Source organism: Scomber scombrus, chromosome 4, assembly GCF_963691925.1.
Source record: "Scomber scombrus chromosome 4, fScoSco1.1, whole genome shotgun sequence".
Classification (NCBI taxonomy): Eukaryota; Metazoa; Chordata; class Actinopteri; order Scombriformes; family Scombridae; genus Scomber; species Scomber scombrus.
Window position 1 is genome coordinate 34,477,868 of NC_084973.1, and position 22,893 is coordinate 34,500,760.

Consider the following 22,893-nt stretch of genomic DNA (forward strand, 5'->3'; position numbering starts at 1 on the left):
CACCCAGCTAACTAACAATAGCATGCTACCTGGCTAACATGTGGTCTGTGTAATGAATGATGGTGTGGTGTATTATCAGTGGCAGGGGACACTGCCACAGATTGATTGATTGATTGATTGATTGATTGACTTCATCATAACATGTTTTACATAATAATAAAAGAAATGGAGGTCTGGAGGTACTTAGCTTCTAGACATTAGAGACGATTTGATGCTCAGATGTGACAACAATAAACTGGAATCTGATTTATAAACATCACCAACGAGTTTCTACATTTAGAATAACGAGAATATTCAATATAAACATAAATCTGTATTATAAACACTGGGTTGGTATTAAACTGGTTCTTTTAAATAATGATACTCAGTTATTATGTAGGATGAGTTTCTCTCTAAATGCAGGGTTCCCATTGGTTCCCACTGGTTCCCATTGGTTCCCACTGGTTCCCATTGGTTCCCATTGGTTCCCACTGGTTCCCATTGGTTCCCACTGGTTCCCACTGGTTCCCACTGGTTCCCATTGGTTCCCACTGGTTCCCACTGGTTCCCATTGGTTCCCATTTGTTCCCATTGGTTCCCACTGGTTCCAATTGGTTCCCATTAGTTCCCACTGGTTCCCATTTGTTCCCATTGGTTCCCACAGGTTCCAATTGGTTCCCACTGGTTCCCATTGGTTCCCACTGGTTCCCATTGGTTCCCATTTGTTCCCATTGGTTCCCACTGGTTCCCACTGGTTCCCACTGGTTCCCACTGGTTCCCACTGGTTCCCACTGGTTCCCATTGGTTCCCATCACACCTAGAGACGATGTAATGCTGCTTTACCTTCTTAGTGCTTCAGTATAAACACAGACTGAACCTTTGTTGGCTCAAACAGATATATTAGTATTCATGTTCAGGTTGCAACACTAACTCAGGAACATTGTTATGGTTTTTATTTCTGGAGAAATGAACTGTTCTCAAACTTAGATAATAAACATCTAGCATCGTATATATCCAGTAAAAAATACCGTAGACAGATTTAGAATCCATATTGAATACTCTGCTGACTTCTGTGGTGTAGAAGAAGAAACTATATTTATGTTTTCATTGTTTATAGTTGAATATTTTGGGCAGATGTACAAAATGTTATAAAGAGACAAAGTGGTGAGACATTTCCTCTGAGAGACAGAACCAGCTTATGTTCTGATGGATCCTGGTGAAATAGGAGCAGACCTCGTTAACATGTCTGCAGTTGTCTCACATCAGTATCAGAGCTTCATGTTGAACCCAGAACAGCTGATTCCTCATCACTGCTCTCTGTGTTCATACAGACTTTATTTAAGGTGGCAGGATGTAATAAAACACATCTATGTACATGTGATGTTCCTCTAATCACTGTTCTGTACAATAAAGAGAATTATACCTCATTAATCTGCAGATCATTTAAATATCACACAAAGCTAAATGTGTTAACTATCTGTGGCTTTTAAAGGAATATCAACATTAAACATTCAAAATATGAAACTATTAAAACTTCATTTGATGTTTTTATAGTAAACTGACTCTGACTCTGTTCTTCAACTCTTTACATATTCATGACTTTGTTCATATGTTTGTGATCAATAAAGGTTTATTGAAAAAAAAAGAAAACGAAAGTGAAGCCACAAAACATGTTTCACCCTCAAAATAAAAATAACAGCATGTAAAGTTTTATACAGTGTTTCACTTTATGTTGATATAGTTTTATATCAACACACACACACACACACACACACACACACACACACACACACACCCTCACAGACATGTGAAGGGGGAGGAGCAGACAGGCAGCAACAGGCAGTAAAGCAGAAGGAGGAACAAACAGACAGGAAGTGAAAGTTTTCAGTCAGACGCCATTTCACATCAGAGCAGAAGGAGGAAAACAGTCTGAGGCAGGTGAGTGTTAATATCAGGGCTGTAAATAATGATTACTGTCATTATTGATCAATCTGATGATTATTTATCACATTCATTGTTTAGTTGATTAAAGTTTGTCAGTAAAATATGAAATGACAGAGTTTGAGGTGTTGAAACGTTGTTTCCTGGTTTGTGCGTCCTCACAGCGATGTAACGTGACTCACTGCTGCCTCTAAATAGAGAGAAGTCACAGTTAAGAAGCACACAAATGTTTATCTGAAGTCTGTTTGTTGGATTTAAACCAGAGTCAAAGTTTCTCTTTGTGATGACTAGAAAACACACATGGTTGTAGTTAAAGTCATGTAAACTAATAACAAGCTACTAAGTTGAGAGGCAGGACTGGGTTCATTATACTGTGTATGTGTGTGTGTCTCCAGTGTTACTGGTTTACCTCTCAGACTCCAGAAGATGAAGATAGAGGAGGAAGAGGAGGACGGAGCAGAGTCTGTAATATCCAGCTGTCTGTCTATGAAGAGTGATCGGTCTAAAGATGAACCTCTAAACTTCAGTAATGAACCTGGACCCTCAGACACAAAGTAAGAGACTGTTTCTACTGTAAACTGAGCTGAAGATGATTCAGTTTAATATCATTTGATAATCTACATTATAACAATATTAGTTTTATTCTTTTTGCTGTCTGAACATTGACTTCTGTGGTATTAATTGGTTGACTCTTGATGTGTTGATGAAGAAGGAAACCACCGCTGACACGTCTCACTTGTATATGTTAATGATTTTATTACAACAGAGAACAGTGTCAAACATCCGATCTTGAGAGAGTTCTGGTGCCGATCTGAGTCTCTCTGACTCTCCAGTTTTAACCCCAGTATATGAAGCTCCTTTCTTCTGAACAGATGGTCAGTCAGGATAAAGGCAATACAGACACTACACTTCATTATTTCAAAACACTCAGATCTGTGTGGTGGAGGGAATCCAGTTGCATTGTGGGTAATATAGGCAGCAGGTTTAACAGGAAATAAGAACATGTGGAATAAAATAATATCTATTTATTTCCATCCATCATGTTGAGTTGTGAAAAGTCTTCATACAATCATCAGACTCTAGTTTATAGTTTATATAGTTTATTTATTGCACATCAAGAAAAATAATACACAATACAAGAAAAGTGAGATATGCAGAACTGTTTGAGATGAAGAAAAGAAAACAATAACTAACAAAAGAGAAATGTGCAGAAGGATGAATAAAAGCCATGAGGGCTTGCTGAGTGCTCCTCCTATTGTGAGACATACAACATAAAACCTGAAGAGTAAAGAAAAACACACAAAAACAAACTAAAGCATTAAAACTAACAAGACAGCTGACAATGTACCAACGCTTAGAATAAATCACAGAGTGAAGCTGCTGAGTTCATTGATGCTACTTAGAAAAGTGTGTCTGGGTTTAAATACTTGTATCTGATAGAATAATGACTAGACAGGAGCAGAGATAGATTCAGCTTGCTGGAGGACCTGAGGACTCATCAGCAGGCTGAACACTGATGATGTGCAGGTGGAGGCAGACTGACACTTCAATCAAATCATGTAGTTCAACCTAAAATACTCCCAAACAGAGTCAGAAGCATGTCTCTGTTTTACTAGTGCTGTAATGTTAACCCCCCCACTCTGAGCTGTTCCACCAGTACACACTGACCTCTGGTGGCTGTGCTGTGTACTACAATACATCACATCAGTACAGCTTCTCTGGATCAGTTAGTAAGAGGAAGAGGAGCCTCTGTGTTGTTGATCATCATATTTCTAACTACTCTGGTCTACTGTAATACTTTGATAGCAGCCAAACCTGCTCTGCTGTCACAAAGAGCTCAAAGATGAATAACTTTCCATCATTAGACTGTTTTATTTATGTGTGTAAATGTCAAATGACAGAAAGTAGATATAAGTATGAAATGACAGAACCAAAACATTTAAGCTCTTTTGTTTTTGGTGTGTTGTAGAAATGTTGTTACAGGATTGGATCATACTGAGGGACTCTGCAGTATTTATAACATCTGGACTATAGTCCTTCTTCTAGGAGAACCAGTCAACATACTGTAGTACTAGTACTATAGTAGTAACCTGCTTTAATCACTGATATATGTTCTGGTTACAATAAGACTGGTATATATTTTATTACTGATAAAGAACCAAATAAAAAGAGGTTTTCTAGTAGTTTGTGTATATTGAGGGGAGGAGTTGGACAGGAAGTGTGACAGTTGTTGATGTCAGAGGAACATTGGTGACCCAGTCTGAGTGTTACAGTATTATGATCATTATTTCACTGTCAGAGGGTTTAGTTTAGTCTCCCTGTGGATTGTAGCTGCACATTTATCTGTTTGACTTCATCTGTTAACACAGAACACACCTTTACTGCTAAATAAGTGTTTTTACTACAGTGAGGAAGTCTTTGTGTCTGTTTGTACCAAACAGCAGACCAGCAGTCACAAAACTTCACAAAGATCATAAATGACAGTCATGTGACTTCTAATAAAGAAGAAGGGAGGAGCAGACAGGTAGGGAGTAAAGGTGAAAGTTTGTACATTCATCAGAGCAGAAGGAGGAAAACAGTCTGAGGAAGGTGAGTGTTAATATCAGGACTGTAAATAATGATTACTGTCATTATTGATCAATCTGATGATTATTATTCACATTAATTGTTTAGTTGATTAAAGTTTGTCAGTAAAATGTGAAATGACAGAGTTTGAGGTGTTGAAACGTTGTTTCCTGTTGTTGTTTTCCTGGTTTGTGCGTCCTCACAGCGATGTAACGTGACTCACTGCTGCCTCTAAATAGAGAGAAGTCACAGTTAAGAAGCACACACATGTTTATCTGAAGTCTGTTTGTTGGATTTAAACCAGAGTCAAAGTTTCTCTTTGTGATGACTAGAAAACACACATGGTTGTAGTTAAAGTCATGTAAACTAATAAGAAGCTACTAAGTTGAGAGGCAGGACTGGGTTTATTATACTGTGTATGTGTGTGTGTCTCCAGTGTTCCTGGTTTACCTCTCAGACTCCAGAAGATGAAGATAGAGGAGGAAGAGGAGGACGGAGCAGAGTCTGTAACATCCAGCTGTCTGTCTATGAAGAGTGACCGGTCTAAAGATCTACCTCCAGTCTTCAGTAATGAACCTGGACCCTCAGACACAAAGTAAGAGACTGTTTCTACTGTAAACTGAGCTGAAGATGATTCACTTTAATATCATTTGATAATCTACATTATAACAATATTAGTTTTATTCTTTTTGCTGTCTGAACATTGACTTCTGTGGTATTAATTGGTTGACTCTTGATGTGTTGATGAAGAAGGAAACCACCGCTGACACGTCTCACTTGTATATGTTAATGATTTTATTACAACAGAGAACAGTGTCAAACATCCGATCTAGAGAGAGTCCCGGTGCCGATCTGAGTCTCTCTGACTCTCCAGTTTTAACCCCAGTATATGAAGCTCCTTTCTTCTGAACAGATGGTCAGTCAGGATAAAGGCAATACAGACACTACACTTCATTATTTCATAACACTCAGATCTGTGTGGTGGAGGGAATCCAGTTGCATTGTGGGTAATGTAGACAGCAGGTTTAACAGGAAATAAGAACATGTGGAATAAAATAATATCTCTATTGATTTCCATCCATCATGTTGAGTTGTGAAAAGTCTTCATACAATCATCAGACTCTAGTTTATAGTTTATATAGTTTATTTATTGCACATCAAGAAAAATAATACACAATACAAGAAAAGTGAGATATGCAGAACTGTTTGAGATGAAGAAAAGAAAACAATAACTAACAAAAGAGAAATGTGCAGAAGGATGAATAAAAGCCATGAGGGCTTGCTGAGTGCTCCTCCTATTGTGAGACATACAACATAAAACCTGAAGAGTAAAGAAAAACACACAAAAACAAACTAAAGCATTAAAACTAACAAGACAGCTGACAATGTACCAACGCTTAGAATAAATCACAGAGTGAAGCTGCTGACTTTATTGATGCTACTTAGAAAAGTGTGTCTGGGTTTAAATACTTGTATCTGATAGAATAATGACTAGACAGGAGCAGAGATAGATTCAGCTTGCTGGAGGACCTGAGGACTCATCAGCAGGCTGAACACTGATGATGTGCAGGTGGAGGCAGACTGACACTTCAATCAAATCATGTAGTTCAACCTAAAATACTCCCAAACAGAGTCAGAAGCATGTCTCTGTTTTACTAGTATGAAATGACAGAACCAAAACATTTGAGCTCTTTTGTTTTTGGTGTCTTGTAGAAATGTTGTTACAGGATTGGATCATACTGAGGGACTCTGCAGTATTTATAACATCTGGACTATAGTCCTTCTTCTAGGAGAACCAGTCAACATACTGTAGTACTAGTACTGTAGTAGAAACCTGCTTTAATCACTGATAAATGTTCTGGTTACAATAAGACTGGTATATATATTATTACTGATAAAGAACCAAATAAAAAGAGGTTTTCTTGTAGTTTGTGTACATTGAGGGGAGGAGTTGGACAGGAAGTGTGACAGTTGTTGATGTCAGAGGAACATTGGTGACCCAGTCTGAGTGTTACAGTATTATGATCATTATTTCACTGTCAGAGGTTAGTTTAGTCTCCCTGTGGATTGTAGCTGCACATTTATCTGTTTGACTTCATCTGTTAACACAGAACACACCTTTACTGCTAAATAAGTGTTTTTACTACAGTGAGGAAGTCTTTGTGTCTGTTTGTACCAAACAGCAGACCAGCAGTCACAAAACTTCACAAAGATCATAAATGACAGTTGTGTGACTTCATGTGTCTGATAACACATGTAGTAGACATGCTGGGAAGCAGTGCCATCTCTGGATGTTTGATAGATAGTCGATTACCAGCAGGTTATTTTTTTCCATCCAGATTAAACAAATCAGTTTCAACTTTCTGCCATGGTTCTTCTGGCAAGTCTGTTATTATCATGGGCTCTTTTGGCCATTTTGCCTGATGTCTTAGGCAAGTTTCACAACTTGAGACCATTCTGTCAATGTCTGTATTTATCCCTGGCCAGTACACGGATGTTCTTGCCCGCCTCTTGCATTTTTCCATGCCTAGATGCCCTTCATGCAGTCTTTTCAGCATCTGTTGTCTCATTGCCAGTGGGATGACAACTCTGTCCTTTCTGAGCAGAAGCCCATTGACGACACTCCGCTCTGATGTTATAGTATTGCTGACATTCCCCTCTAGGCCAACCCTGATTCAGATTTTTTATGACTCTCTGGAGGAATGTGTCTTTCTCTGTTTCTTCTGCATTCTGTTTGGATTTCATGTCAGATACAGGAAGTGTTTCAGTGAGCAGGTTTATATGGATGTTCACAACCGTTTCTGTGGAGCTCTCATTGTCACTGTATGCTGTGGCTCTGGAGAGAGAGTCTGCAAGCACAATATGTTTACCTGGTGTATAAATCAGGCTGAAGTCGTATCGCTGCAGCTTCATCATCAGCCTTTGGATGCGTGGTGACATCTCACTGAGGTTTTTCTTTATTATGGCAATTAATGGCTTATGGTCCGTCTCTGCCACAAATGTTGGTAGACCATATACGTAGCTGTGGAACTTTTCAAAGCCATACACAAGTCCTAAACACTCTTTCTCAATTTGGGCGTATCGACATTCAGCTGCAGTCATCGTTCTTGAGGCATAGGCCACTAGCCTCCAATCTTCTCCCTCAGCTTGCAGTAACACTGCACCAATCCCATTTTTTGAAGAGTCTGTGGATATTTTTGTCTTTTTAGATGGGTCATAGTACACCAACACTGGCTCTGTAGTGAGTGTAGTTTTAGCTGTGACCACTCCTTTTCATGACTGTCAGACCACTTAAATTTGCATCCATCATGCAGCAACTGCCTCAGGTGCACTGTTTTTGAAGACAGGTTAGTGATGAATTTGCCGATGAAGTTTATCATACCCAGTGCTCTCAATACACCTTTTTTATCTTCGGGGCGTGGCATCTCCAGTATTGCTTTCACCTTCTCTCTGTCTGGCTCAACACCTGCTCCAGACAACGTGTCTCCCAGAAAGGTGATTTCAGTCACTCCAAACTGACATTTAGCTCTATTCAGCTTTAGTCCATATTTCTGGATCCCTTGCAGCACTTTCATGAGTCTCTCATTACGCTGCTCGAGGGTGGACCCCAAAAGCACAATGTCATCTACGTACACCCGGACCCCGTCAATGCTCTCTATGATGTGCTCCATAGTCCTGTGAAAGACCTCGGGAGCAGAGGAGATTCCAAAAGGCATCCTCTGAAAGGAGTAACGGCCAAAAGGAGTATTGAATGTGCAGTATTTAGTGCTGTCTTCATGTAGCTTCAGTTGCCAGAATCCTTGTGATGCATCCAGTTTACTGAAAAACCTTGCGCCTGTCATTTCACTTTTAATCTCATCCCTGGTTGGAATCTGGTAGTGCTCCCTCTTTGTCTCATTGAGATCTTTTGGATCCATGCACACACGTAAACCACCAGTCTGTTTTTTTTTTTACACACACCATGGAGTTAACCCATTCCGTGGGCTCCTCCACTTTCTTTATGACTCCCAGTGACGTCATTTGGTCGAGTTCCTGCTTTAGCTCGTCACGCAGTGGTGCTGGAACACGTCGAGGTGCATGAACAACAGGCTTTGCATCCTCTTCTAACTGTATCTTGTAGGTGAATGGTAGAACACCAAAGCCTTTAAGGATGTCTGGATACTATATAATAATAACTCCACACTGTTTGGTTCATTACTGTGGATGTGGTGCACTCTTTTCACCAAACCCAGTATTTCACATGCTCTATCACCTAGTAGTGACTCGTGTCCCTCTGGTACAACAACAAACATGAGACTGTGCTCCTTTCCTTTGGCTCTTACTTTAAGTCTGCATGTGCCTGTGGTATGAATAGGCTGTCCATTGTAGGCTTTGAGCGGCTTGCGATTTGGGTGAATGAGCGGTCTTACTTTCATGTCCTTTATGTCATGCTCATTCACCAGGTTAGCCTTTGCTCCTGTGTCTAGTCTAAAGGTGACAACAGTTCCATTCACATGCAATGCCTCTACCCATGGGTCCTGCTCCACTCTGTGTATACTTGACTTATCCATCATGGATTCCTCCAGTGTCACCATGCCCACGAAGAATGTATCACAGAGAGCAGTTTCTTCCACCGTCCGTATACGTTCACTTTGGCTCCTTTTACCTTTGGAGAAGCATTGCTTTGCAAAATGATTTTGTCCTTTACACTTGTTGCAGACTTTTCCATATGCCGGGCACTGTTTTACTGAATGTCTGGTGCCACACCTTTTACAGTCAAAAGTCTCTGTGCCCCTTTGCCGTTTAGCATACGCTGCTCTCAGTTTCTGTGTCTGGGTTGACACTACAGCTACTACTGCGTTGTCTGCATCCCTCGCTGTTACACTGAATGTTTTAGCATGTTGCTGTGCTAGTTCACTAGCGTGGCAAATCTTCACAGCTCCAGCAAGAGTTAATTCAGTCTCTCGCAGCAATCTTTCTCTGACTTTTATGTCCTTAATCCCAAACACAATCTGATCACGAAGCATTGAATCCTGTAGCACTCCAAAGTTACATGTTCGAGCTTTCAGCTTTAAGTCCGTCAAAAAAACATCAAAGCTCTTTGCAGGCTGTTGAATGCGTGACCGAAACACGTACCGTTCAAAAGTCTCATTTTTCTTATGTGAACAGTGTTCATCAAACTTCTGTACAACTGTGTTGAACTTCTCCTTATCCTCACCATCGGCGTACACAAAAGTGTTGTACACTTCCACAGCCTGAGGTCCCGCGACGGTAAGAAGCAGTGCTATCTTCCGAGCGTCTGGCTTAGCATCCAGCCCGAGGGCCTGCAGGTACAGCACGAAACGCTGCTTGAAAGTTCGCCATTCACAGTCAACATTCCCGGTCCAATTCACAGCGTCAGGCGGCTTCACACTTTCCATGACTCCTGTAACCGGTCCACTCCTGGTACCATGTAATGTTTTCAATAAAACACGTGAGAAAACTCTCTGTTGGCATGCTCAGCCATTTAATGTGTTTTAACAACAGCTCGTATACATTCTTCTTCTACGCTACTTACTCATGTGTGTCTATATGTAGCCGATGCTTTTCTGCGTTGTGTTATACAGTTAGCAAGTGAGACGCACACTGGGGTTGAGCCTCTATAGGAGTTTATTCTTCAGAAATAAAGAAACAAAAATAGGCGTCACACACACAGAGCCACACTGCAACTCTCCACCGCTCAGCTCAGAGCACACACAGCTCTATCACTTTGTATATTACACAAAATATGCAGCATAACTCATACTGTATTAAAATGAATGTGAAAATACAATGCACCATGTAAAACAAAATCAAACATTTGTAAAACCAGGATTCAAAGTATAATGAAATTATTTCCCACATTTTCCAGTCTAAAAGAATTAAATTAATTCACCCACATTAGCTCATTTTTTAAAGTGCAAAAATATCAAAAAATGAACTGAATTAGACAAATAGCATACCTTCAGAAATAAAGAAACAAAAACAGGCGTCACACACACACAGAGCCACACTGCAACTCTCCACCGCTCTACAGAAAGAAATTATAAATTAAAATTCACATAACCACAATAAATAGTCACGTCACATATGAAATAATACAGTTATTACACAGCCGTAGCATGCAGAGCATAACCTCATGACATCAGTATGACAAAGAGAGAAACAGAGGAAAACCTGGTTCAGCTAGCATAAGGCTAAGTTAACTAACTCTGCATGAATAACTCAGTTTAAGATTCAATTTACAAATTATTAATCAATGGAGGCTTGACTAAAAGTTTCACTAGCATGTTACATTACAGCATATATCAACATATTGTGGTTTTGAACAAGAAAAAAATAAAAATAAACAAGACAATGGAGAGAGCGCTTCATAAAGTGACTCACCAGCTCAGAGCACACACAGCTCTATGACGCTAGGTGGTGCAACGCCAAAACAACACCCCAGTGGAACGAGGGTATACAATTGAAAATCAATGTAGGAACCTTTCTTTTTTCTTTTTCTATTCTTTTACAGGGGGAAAAAATCATTTTGGGGAAGTTCACAACACAAAAGAAAGATTTTAGGGAAAATAAATAAACAAAATGTAATAAGACATTTTGACTTGGCTACATACTCCCCCCTGAACTTCACCAAAATATTCAGCAGTGTACTCCCATACATTAAACTTCTGCAACTAAAGAGCTACTCACTTAACTGAGAAAATGACTCACAAGGGCTGCGCAACCCTTATGAATACACCTGCAAAAAGGGGTGCCTTATACACCCCCTCGTACACTATAACTAAGGTAACATCACATGTACCTTCTTTTTTAACTAACCCTGTACCACACTATTTTAAATCCTGCATTGTTTACATCCATGTTTACTAGCTTACAGTCTTCTTCTTCTTCTCTGCCTTTGCTGGCACATTGTTGTCTCTGTTTAATTACTGATGAACTCTTGTGATTGTAGTTTATATTATTTAATTTCAAACTGAATGTGTTGAATCTCAGAGGCTGAAGAACAGAAACTGTGTAAGTGTGTAAATACTGACAGTCTGGACTGTTTATGTGGGAAAGAGCTGCATGCAGCTTGTGAGCTGTCGGTTGGCCTCCACTAATGTCATGTGACATAAAGAATGTGTTCATGTCCACAGAGAGAGGAAGAGGAGGGCTGTTTCTGTGGAGGAGCAGCTGTCCTGCTGTTCTTTGTGTCAGGACGTCCTGAAGGATCCAGTCTCTACCAGCTGTGGATACTGGTTCTGCAGACAGTGCATCACCTCATACTGGGACCATCATCAGAAGACTACTGATTCATCAAGAGGCCCCTTTTGTCCCAAGTGTAGAGAAAGATCCAGAACCAGACCTGGACTGCAGACCGACAGTCAGACCAGCACTGTACAAAGTAAGAGTGAAGATCTGTTTGCTGATGTCATCATCTCTGAAAACAGGAATCTACCTCCTCTATCCTGCTGAACATTAACAGTCACACTGATTTCTGTTTCATTCTACCTTTTTTCTTCTCTTTCAGCAGAAAGTGGTCTGCAGGAGGTTTTAGATGAACACCAGATCAGTCTGAGCAGCACATGTGAATGTGTGACTCAAGGAACTGATGAAGCAGAAACTAAAACCTTCCTCATCAGCATCTTCACTGAGGTCCACATCACAGAGGGACAGAGTGAAGAGGTTAATACCCAACATGAGGTGAGGCAGCTTGAAACAGCTTCCAAGATGAAGACCCTCCATGACGCTCCAATCAAGTGTCAGGACATCTTTAAAGTCTTACCTGACCAACAGGTAACTGAAGAGGTTAATACCCAACATGAGGTGAGGCAGTTTAAAACAGCTTCCAAGATGAAGACCCTCCATGACACTCCAACCAAGGATCAGAACATCTGTGAAGCCTTACACAGAGTCAGAGTGGTTCTGATGAACGGCATCGCTGGCGTTGGAAAAACCTTCTCAGTGCAGAAGTTCACTCTGGACTGGGCACAGCGCTCCAACAACCAAGATATCAGTCTGCTGATTCTGTTCTCGTTCAGGTCGCTGAACTTGATCAAAGATGAGCAGTACAGTCTGCTCATGCTGATCCATGTTTTCTATCCAACATTACAGAAGCTCACAGCAGAGAAGCTCGCTGTCTGTAAAGTTCTGTTCATCTTTGACGGCCTGGATGAAAGCAGACTTTCACTGGATTTCAACAACAGTGAGGTCGTGACTGATGTCACACAGAAGTCATCAGTCAGCGTGCTGTTGACTAACCTCATCGAGGGGAAGCTGCTTCCCTCAGCTCTCGTCTGGATCACTTCCCGACCTGCAGCAGCCAATCAGATCCCTCCTTCATGTGTGGACAGGGTAACAGAAGTACGAGGCTTCACTGACGCCCAGAAGGAGGAGTACTTCAGGAGGAGATTCAGTGATGAAGAGCAGTCCAGCACAATCATCTCACACATCAAGACATCCAGGAGCCTCCACATCATGTGTCACATCCCAGTCTTCTGCTGGATCACTGCTACAGTTCTGGACCACATGTTGACTCCAGACCAGAGAGGAGAGCTGCCCAAGACCCTGACTGACATGTACTCACACTTCCTGCTGGTTCAGACAAAGAGGAAGAAGAAAAAGTATGATGAGGGACATGAGACGAGTCCACAGGAGCTGACGGAGGCTGACAGGAACCTTCTTCTGAAGCTGGGGAGGCTTGCGTTTGAACAACTGGAGAAAGGAAACATCATGTTCTACCAAGAAGACCTGGAGCAGTGTGGTCTTGATGTCACAGAGGCCTCGGTGTTATCAGGAGTTTGTACACAGATCTTCAAAACAGAGAGTGTGATCTTCCAGAAAGCAGTCTACAGCTTTGTTCATCTGAGCGTTCAGGAGTTTCTGGCTGCAGTCTACATGTACCACTGTTACACCAGCAGGAAGACAGAGGTACTGGAGGACTTCCTGGGAGAAGACTACAGTTACTCATCTCTGGATGACTTCCTGAAGAGAGCCATGAAGAAATCTCTCAGAAGTGAAAATGGCCACCTGGACCTGTTTGTCCGCTTCCTTCATGGCCTCTCTCTGGAGTCCAACCAGAGTCTCTTAGGAGGCCTGCTGGGTCAGACAGACAACAGTCCAGAAACCATCCAGAGAGTCATCAACAACCTAAAGGAGATGAACAGTAAGCGTATCTCTCCTGACAGAAGCATCAACATCTTCCACTGTCTGATGGAGATGAACGACCGCTCAGTACATCAGGAGATCCAAGAGTTCCTGAAGTCAGAGAACAGATCAGAGAAGGAACTCTCTGTGTTCCACTGCTCAGCTCTGGCCTACATGCTGCAGATGTCAGAGGAGGTTCTGGATGAGTTGGACCTGAAGAAGTACAACACATCAGAGGAGGGACGATGGAGACTGATTCCAGCTGTGAGGAACTGCAGAAAGGCTCAGTAAGTCCAGATGTGATTAACATTATAAATCAGTGTAGATTAGTAGTTTAGTTCTTTAATATAAATTATATAACATTATTATTATTGTTAAAATAGTGCTCTACTTGTTTATATCTGTAATAACATGTCAGTTATATTTAGTCTCAGATGTGTAAATAATGTTTCAGTTGGTTGTTTCTAGCTGTTAAGTTAATGAACAGTTATTCTATTTATTTCTAGTCATTATTGGATGTTACAGTTGTTTCTTCTACTTCTCTTCCTTTCGGTGTTGGAGGCTTCATTCAAACCTGGTGAAACACATGAAGGACTTTAGAGGTTGTGGTTGAGGTTTTATTACAGCAGCATTTTATCACAACATATATCAGTATGTTACAGTTATCAGTGAATAAAGTTATTATTACATGATATATAATCAGACATACAGGTAATACCTGATTTTACTCAGCAGGCTTTAAAATAAGATCTGAATCATTTTGATCTGTTTCTGAATTGAACTGTATTTATTCTATTAGTAACAACCTGTAAACAGTTTTCATGCCTTTACAGCACTTTGTAAACTTGTGTTTGAAACATGAAGATGAAGGATTATTATAATAATTATTATTAATTATTAAATGTTATTTAAATGGAGTATGTTGCTGTGACAGCGGTTTAGTATCACAAGTAGAGAATAATCATCTAATCATCAAACTGATTCAGTAATGTCAGTTATACAACAATATGTAAAGTTAGCTAACGTTAACCAACATTAGCCTCCGTAAACTACTGGTCATAGAGACTAAACCCCTGAGTGTGTTGAACCGAGCAATGGAGCCTTTTATTTCTCATCAGTTCATGTTTTTATTGTAAAGAGGGAAGTGGTGTTACATGGTGTTGTTCTGAAGTCTTTCTGATATTCTGTTGGTCACAGAAAGAAACTCTCAGCTGTTTTCTCTCTTGTTGGTGTAGAGAAGAGTAGTAGCAGGAAATGCACAGAGGTCTGATCAATATATAAGAGCAGAATGGCAGAATTCAGCCTGTTTAAAGAGATCTGATACACATTAAAGCTCAATGTTATATTTTTAATGCTGATACCCTGATAACATCTTTCTGATGACATCATGTTAAAATAATTCAACCTTATTGGTTGGTTCATTGTATTTGTGCTGAATCAGTTTTTCAGATTCTCAGAAAAGAAAGTAAACAACTAAACGTCTAAATATTGAATACATTGATATTTAATGATGTACAGGTGTAATATTGTCAGGTCATTAGTTTCATTAGTGTTTGTGAACAGTCAGTAAATGTAGCTGCTTATGGATGTGAACCTGACAGCAGCAGGTAGCAAAGAGAGATGATCTTTATCAACTGGAACTGTTCACTGAGCTGAACTGAGTCTAAATATCCTGCAGTCACATTAAACATAGTGGACAGTAAAGTGGTTTTCTAATCAAGATGTCCTCATGTTAACTTTGTGGAGACAGACATGGGATCAGATCACACAGACACACTGTGCACATTATAGAAGCCTCAATGTAACTCCATGTTCTCTCCTTCATCTGCAAGATTAAAGCAAAACAAAGATTAAAAGTCTGCAGGTCTGAGAGAGAGTGATGAGAATGATTGTTTCATTCAAGCACAGTGAGACCATCAGCTGAACTGGGAGTGTTCTGGTAGCTTACTGGTTAAGATGCTTCCAGTATAACTGCAGCATCCACTGATCTCTCTCCTCTTGTTATAATACTACTAATAATAATAATAGAGTCATCAGGCTGAAGCATCAGCTGGGCTTTGGGCTGGATCACCTTATCAAAGCTGCTCAGTGTCTCCCTCTCTCTTCCACCAGCAACATCTCTTTTCTTTCTTTGCTTCATGTGTTTGTTATTGTCTAGCACACATTTCCCCTCATCCATGCACTTCCCTACACTACTGATTCTACACATTACACATGGAGTTCACATTTAGTTTGTTAATAACTTACTTTAATACATTATTTTTGTTTTTGAGATTCAAACATGTGTTCTCCTTGTTTGTCTGAACCTTGATCCAGTTCATGATAATATGTTGTAATATATGTGTCATTACAGACTTACTGCCTGTGACCTCTCAGACACTGAATGTGAAGTTGTGACCTCAGCTGTGAAGTCCAACCCTCATCTGACAGAGCTGCACCTGAGACTCTACGACCTGTCTGATTCATCAGAGAAGCTTCTGTCTGCTGTACAGGAGAGTCCACACTGTAGACTGAAGACTCTGATGTGAGTTCACTGACTGTAACTTTTTCTTTAATTCACATCCTTCACTGCTTGGTTCATCATTTTCAGGATTATCTTGAATAATAATAATCTAAGAGATGAAACTAAATAATGAGCATGACAAGTTTCTTTATTGCACACTAAGAATAATAAACATGTCAATCATAAGCCCATATAATAAAAACAGAGTTCCATTACCAGCAGCGATGCTAACGGGCATGATGACTTGAACAGCTACCAATGTGAACTTGTCCAGTCTGCCCTGTTGCATGATGGGCCATAGCCAGCAATGCTAGAGATCAGGACTAACTTGTACTTATTAAACTAGGCAGTAACATACAATGATGATTGAACTCAGAGATGATTGGAAGCTCCAAGGAGCTCAGCAGTGAGCAGAGATTAGAGAGCAGCTAAAGAATGGTGAGACTAAACATGAAGCACCAACCACCAGTTATATGCAGAGCTTACCATAGCTGTTAGCTTTACACACCTTTCAACTGGCATTTATTGAAGAGCCATCAGGATGCTGTAGATGACCAACAGCCTAGATGTTGAAGAGGAGCTGATAATGACCTCACATGTCTGCTGAGTACATTACATCATTAATAAATAACCTGAGTCTGAAGATCAACGTGCTCCTTCATTTGATATATCTGTAGACCTTGTTAAAGGAGGAATAAAAGAGGTCAATGAATTCATCTTCAGAAGAAAAGGGGCTTCTAAAATCAGACTGTAAATAGTTAGTCCTTCCTTCCTAGAGAATAACTACACACTCAGTCTGTAGATCACCTGTCATCTACATCATATTGTCATAGTCATAATGACAGCGACGCTAAATAAAATACCGTAACCAGTGAAATGACAGTAGAATGCATGCAGCTCAACATAATAACATCAACATTTGACTTTTACTCTGAAATGCTGCTGGTGTTGTAGCCAGCGATGGTGAAGCTGCTGATGCATCAACTTCAACTTATTTATATCACTTTAAACACAATATCATTGGTCCAGAGTCCTTCACACATAACAACACAAAATTAATACAAACACAATAAAAGAACCTGAATGATGCTGCGAGAGCCAACAATGTGATGCTTCTGATAGTTCTATAAATAACATAGAAACACTCTCAGGTTTACAGTAACATAGCTACACACTGATGAAGATGAAGTCCTTACTGATGAAGATGAAGTCCTTACTGATGAAGATGAAGTCCTTACCGATGAAGATGAAGTCCTTACCGATGAAGATGAAGTCCTTACCGATGAAGATGAAGTCCTTACTGATGACGATGTAGTCCTTAATGATGAAGATGAAGTCCTTACTGATGAAGATGAAGTCCTTACCGATGAAGATGAAGTCCCTACTGATGAAGATGAAGTCCTTACCGATGAAGATGCAGTCCTTACTGATGAAGATGAAGTCCTTACCGATGAAGATGAAGTCCTTACCGATGAAGATGAAGTCCTTACTGATGAAGATGAAGTCCTTACTGATGAAGATGAGGTCCTTACTGATGAACATGTAGTCCTTACTGATGAAGATGAAGTCCTTACTGATGAAGATGAAGTCCTTAATGATGAAGATGAAGTCCTTACTGATGAAGATGAAGTCCTTAATGATGAAGATGAAGTCCTTACCGATGAAGATGAAGTCCTTACCGATGAAGATGAAGTCCTTACTGATGAAGATGAAGTCCTTACTGATGAAGATGAGGTCCTTACTGATGAACATGTAGTCCTTACTGATGAAGATGTAGTCCTTACTGATGAAGATGAAGTCCTTACTGATGAAGATGTAGTCCTTACTGATGAAGATGAAGTCCTTACTGATGAAGATGAAGTCCTTACTGATGAATGAAAGGAAACTAAAGTGAAAGACGAAGCATGAAAATAAGTGTTAGCTGTCCAGAATCATCAGTATCAGAGGAGCATGGTCAGCTCTGTACAAATGTTAGACATAAAATAAACTCTAACAGTGATGTTTACTATTTAGACTAGCAGCTACGTACATGCAGCACTAGCTAGGAAGCTTACTGCTGAATCACTGGAACACAAATGCAAAGTTACTTTATGAAAAGCACTTGTGATAGATGTTACCTGTGAGCAAAGAAAGATTCTTACTTACTTACTGGACATCTTTAGAGTGGCCATGGTTCATGAACATTGATGAAGAAACAAAACAGAGCGAGGAAGCATCTTCTCTCAGAGAAGATCTTTGGCTGGACACAGACTGCGGCTCACTGAACCAGGCACCTGAATCAACCTTAATTAGGACAGCTGATCTAATCTGTGTGTGACTTGACTTTTGAACAAAGGCTAGGTAAAACTATTGCTGCTTGAAGAGAGGAAGTTAAAGTGATGCAGACAGCAACGCAGATACAATATCTAGATAGAAATCCAAGTACTAGGCTACTAATATTTGCACACACATGTTCCCACAGCAGCAGAGAGCAGTCACGCTGACTGAACACTGCTTCAATGAACAGGCTACAACTGATAAACATGCAGTGAGTACAACAGCAGACTGAGCTGGTTGACAAAGCCTGATACTTGACATTTCTCCCAAGAGTCAACTACTTGAATCTGAATCATCCTGATATGCAGCAGCTCTGAAAGCTCTGAGCAGAGAGGGAGAAACATTTAAAAAGACAGCTGCAATATGATAGGCTGACAAAGAAGGTGTGTCAGCGTGCTATTGGTTAGATGTGAGCAGGTGATGTGAACAGCTGACGTCTTAATTGATGCCCCAGAAATGACAGAAAGGAAATGATGAGCTGTGAGAAAGATCAGAATGACTGAGGGATGAGAAATAAAACTATAGATTTGAGCATTAAAAAAGATGCTCTTCCTGTCTGAACTTTCTCTGAGCTTCATTTTTACATTTAAGGAATAAAATGCATAAAAAAAAATAGATTTAATAAAAAGATGATGTGAAGAACAAATGTTCATCAGAATAATGAGCATCAAACTGTTTCATCATCAAATGCATGAAGTAAATATAAAGTGTCCTCTTTCATGATAACATATGTTGTAATATATGTGTCATTACAGACTACAGTACTGTAAACTCTCAGAGACTCACTGTGAAGTTTTGGCCTCAGCTCTGAAGTCCAACCCTCATCTGACACATCTGAACCTGAGCTACAACGACCTGTCTGATTCATCAGTGAAGCTTCTGTCTGCTGGACTGGAGAGTCCAGACTGTAGACTGGAGACTCTGATGTGAGTTCACTGACTGTAGCTTTGGTAGATTTATTTCTATTTATTAAATTTAAATCCTTCAGTGAAGTTTCAAATGTTTGGTTCATAATTTTCAGGATTAGCTGAACACAAATGTGTAGAATGTAAATGTTTTCAGGAATTTAAAATCCAGTCTTGTTGTGAGTAAAAATGACTTCCAGAGTTGAAACTAATATGAGGCTTCAGCAGTCTGAGTTCCACATATCAAGTAAGTATGTTTGTGTTTCTTCAGTGTTTCCTTGCTGAGCTGCAGTGGAGGGATCCAAACTCAAAGAGGGAATTTAGTTCTAAATATTCTGTTTAAACTGATCAAGTTTACTTGATGAAGGAGAAATATTTCTTTATTATTATTATTTAATGTTTTAATGAATAATGTCTGATCATTGATATTGATGCTTCAGAACACACACACACACACACACACACACACACACACACACACACACACACACACACACACACACACAAACACACACTCACACTCACACACACACACACATACACACACACACACACACACATAGACACACACACACACATACACACACACACACACACACATAGACACACACACACACACTCAAACACACACACATACACACACACACACACACACACATACACACACACATATGGGTCAATGACGTATAAGGATTTAGAACAACTCAATGTTAGAATAATAAAAACCAGCATATCTAATGCAGTAGTTCAAACATTCAGAATGTTGTGTAACTGAACATCCATATTATAATGTGAAAGTGATTTTAGTGGTTTTTCAAGATTAATTGGCACTGGCCTTAAAAAAAGTCATGTGGTGCGACCATGATTCATCTTGAAATAAATTAATTTACTTAACACGCTTCACGTCTTTTTTGCAATTCTTTTTACATTTTTGTAAATGATCTTTTATTTATATAAGATATTTCAAGATGAATCATGGTCGCACCATATGACTTTTTTTCAGGCCAGTACCAATTAATCTTTTAAACCCACTAAAATCACTTTCACATTATAATATGGATGTTCAGGTACACAACATTCTGAATGTTTGAAGTACCTTATACGTCATTGACCCATATACACATATACACACAGTAACACACACACATACACACACACACACACACACACACACACAGTAACACACACACACACACATATACACACAGTAACAAACACACACACACACACACACATACACACAGTAACACACACACACACACACACACACACACACATACACACAGTAACACACACACACACACATATACACACAGTAACAAACACACACACACACACACACATACACACAGTAACACACACACACACACACACATATACACAGTAACAAACACACACACACACACACAGTAACACACACACACACACACACACACAAATACACACACTCACACTCACACTCACACACGCACACACACACATACACAGTAACAAACACACACACACACACAAACACACACACAGACAAACACACACAAACACACACACAGACAAACACACACACACAGACACAAACACACACATACACACATACAATCACACACACACACACACATTTTCTAAACTTCTACATTTAAATCTTCTTCAGCTCTGAACAGATTATGAAACATTTCATCATTTCAAACATGAACTTTGTTTTCTAAACTGACTTCATTTATTCTTTATTCAGATTGAGGGACTGCAGTTTGTCAAAGATCAGCTGTGATTATCTGGCCTCAGCTCTGAAGTCCAACTCCTCCCATCTCAGAGAGCTGGATCTGAGACTCAACAACCTGCAGGATTCAGACGTGAAGCAGCTGATTGATCTTCAGCAGAGTCCAGACTGCAGACTGGAGACTCTGAGGTCAGTAGAGAGTTGGAGTCAGTCTGTGCTGGTTTCAGCAGTTTAGTATTAAACACAGTCAGTATCAAAGCAAAGATCCAGTATTTCCTGGTGAACCTCCAACCTTCTCAGTGCTGCTTTCCTCAGTGAAGCTGTGAGAGGAGAATGGTGACAGGCTTCAGGATTGGACAGAAAGACAGAGAGAGAGAGAACAGTCAGCCAATCAGATGAGCCAGAAGCTTGTTGTGATCATGTGTTTGAGTTGATGTGAAGACAACTGTTGTTGTTGTGTTGATGTCTGCAGGAAATAAAGCTGGATTACAGCTGACAGCCTTACAAGATGTATAGAGACAGTGGTCCTCATCATCAAACTGTGATATCATCAAATCTGATCTCAAAGTGTTTGTTCTCTCATTTCAACACTAAACTATTGATCAGTTCATCTTTGTCAGAGCTCTAAGATCAGTCTGACTGCAGCCTGCAAATCACTGGCTCTGATTTCACACAAGCATCATTACGTTTAGTAACCATGTGGTCTTTATACAGACCAGAACCTCTGCTGAAGTCCAGGAATCACAGCAGCTGTTTAGCTGAGAGCTCTGACTGATTGTCATGTGATGATTTAACAGCAGGAAACATCTTCAAATCCACAGAGACTCTGTAGCTTTAAACTTTGATAAGAGTTGACATGTATCAGCAGTAAATCCATCAGTAAACTGATGAGTGAATGTCTCTGTTTCTGCAGTAATGATGTGTTCATGACTCTCAGGACTTTATTTCCTCTGTGTACTTGAGTGAAATCTGCAGAGGAAACACACTTGATAGTAAAAGTGTGTGCAGGTGTGTGAGCTTGGAGCTCAGTGTGTTCACTCCAACACGTTAACATGAGAGCTGAAAGGAAGCAAGCTACACTGCACAGCTGTTCCACTTCTGGTCTGAACAGGACTGAAGTCCCTGCTGCTCTTTATACTGGATGTGCTGCATCACTGACTGACAGCTGATGAAGTGAGTCTCACTAAACACTCATTTATCTCCTCTGTTCTTTCTTCTTCTCTCATCAGCTGGTGATGATCTCTGTCAGAGTGAGAGTGAACAACCAGGAGTGTTGAGAGAGGATCAGCTGGATCCTGATGATCCATCTGGAGTCTGGATCTGGATTTTGTCGTCTTCACTTAAGTCTCTTAACTGACAACAAACTGAACAGTTATGTCTGGATTTAGCTGAAGTCAGCACTTTACAGATTAGTTCTACATGAGCTGTTTGATGTAAATAAAGATAAAAACAGGTGTTATAAGTCAGACTGTGAGTCTGGGCTCATATTTATAAAGCGTCTCAGAATCACACTGAGAGTTAACGAGGACTAAAACTAATGAATGAAGCAGAAGAGAATTGACTGTGACTTTCAGCAGGAGAAGGATTACTGCTGGGAGAGAGTGAGACGTGGCTGTTTTACCACAGTCAGAGCAGCAGAGTAGAAATAATGATGACATGTTGTAGTTTTCTCACAGTCTCAGCTGGAAATATTAAACAGTGGTCATCTGGTATATTATGTGTATAGACAGGTAACCAGGCAGGTAACTTACCAAGGTTATAGAACAAAACTATGAAGCCAACATTCATTATAAGATGATATTTACAAAGTGTAAAGAACATTAAGATAACAGGTCATGTGACTG

At 40.0% G+C, this 22,893-nt stretch overlaps 1 pseudogene; it reads left to right on the forward strand.

Moving 5' to 3' along the window:
* Window positions 1-4,623: 4,623 nt before the first annotated feature.
* On the forward strand, window positions 4,624-21,429 carry LOC133978592 (NACHT, LRR and PYD domains-containing protein 14-like; annotated as a pseudogene).
* The last annotated feature ends 1,464 nt before the right edge of the window (window positions 21,430-22,893 follow it).